General features: G+C 34.4%; 1 protein-coding gene across 1 annotated transcript in view; it reads right to left on the reverse strand.

The window, feature by feature from the left end:
• KCTD8 (potassium channel tetramerization domain containing 8) overlaps nt 1–1,481 on the reverse strand; it is a 522,167-nt gene that overhangs the window by 12,649 nt on the left and 508,037 nt on the right. The gene's annotated exons all lie outside the window — the stretch shown is intronic.

Here is a 1,481-nt window from a genome sequence, read left to right on the forward strand (position 1 = left end):
AAGACAATAGAAATAATACCCCAGCCTAAAGAATTATCTATCATGAAGAACAAGCAACAGAATTATCTGAGAAGGAATCAGAAAATATGTATATAAGACTCTACAAGGGCTCAAGGAAGCCATAAACAGAATCTAGAAGACAGATAGAACCAGGGAAGAATTCAGGAAAACCATTCAGGAAAAAGATAACAAGATAAATATACAATAAGAACTCATACAAAAACAACAGTTTGATATCCAGAACATGAGCACTAAAATTGAAGAGTTAGACAGTGGAATGACAAAAGAGTAGATTAGAACAAGCCAAAGAACACTTTTCCCAACTAGAAGACAAATCCTTGACACCAGCCTGTATGATGAAAAATCAGAACAAAGATTTAAGAGAAATGCAAAGAACCTATGAGTTACATGAAATGACATGAAAAGAAACAACATATGCCTCATTGCAATACCAGAACAAGAGGAGGCAAAAAAAGAAAAAAAAAAAAAAACAAACAAACTGAGAAACTTGCTAACAGAAAATATCCTGCATATCATGAAGAAAGAAAAGAAATCTCTCCAAGAAGCTCAATGAAGCCCAAACAAGATAGATCCCAGAAGAAAGGCACCAAGACATATTGTAATCAAACTCTCCAAAACCAAAGACAAAGAAAGAATCTTGAGAGCAGCTCAGGAAAAAAGAAATATCATCTTCAATGGACAAGTAATTAGCCTGAGTTCTGATTACTCAGCAGAAACTATGCAGGCAAGAAGGCAATGGGATGGCATATACAAAATATTGTAGGAAAAGAAATTACAACCAAGAATCCTATATCCAGCCAAACTGTCCCTCAAATATGAGGGCAAAATCAAAACATTCTCAGACAAATAGAAATTAAGGGATTTGTGAAAACCAGAAAAACCTACAAGAAATGTAAAGGGACCCCTTACAATAGAGAACCCACAACAGAGAACAACAAATTAAAATTATGACACTTGACATAAACACATAGAAACCAAACCAGAAACAGATGCTCAAAATAAGGTCAAAAAACATTGTACATGAAAAAAACAAGGGAATCAATCTGTAGATGACAATAGTAACAAAGCAAATAGAGGGAATAAAAGCACTGATTACAAAACTTCCAAATAGAAAGAGAGACAGGACAATATCTGACTGTTTCAAACTTAAGGAGACAAGAATTTACATTGAGGTAACCACAAAGAAAACTAACAATCCCCCTAAGCAAACCCAGATGTAAGAAAAATATATGGACTCAGTAAGCACAAAACCAACAACAATGAAGAAAAGACAAGAAACACTTGATAATAAAATGTGGTCAGCACAGAAAAATATCTGGAATAAGGAAATTAGCAACACACACACACACACACACACAGAACAGAATGACAGCAATAAACTCATACCTATCACTAATCACAGGTAGTTGGAAAATTTGGCCTTGGTGACAGAAATAATGCTGGAACTCATATGGTAGAAT

Source organism: Orycteropus afer, unplaced genomic scaffold, assembly GCF_000298275.1.
Source record: "Orycteropus afer afer isolate SDZICR_OR568_19922 unplaced genomic scaffold, OryAfe1.0 scaffold00553, whole genome shotgun sequence".
NCBI classification, from domain to species: Eukaryota; Metazoa; Chordata; class Mammalia; order Tubulidentata; family Orycteropodidae; genus Orycteropus; species Orycteropus afer.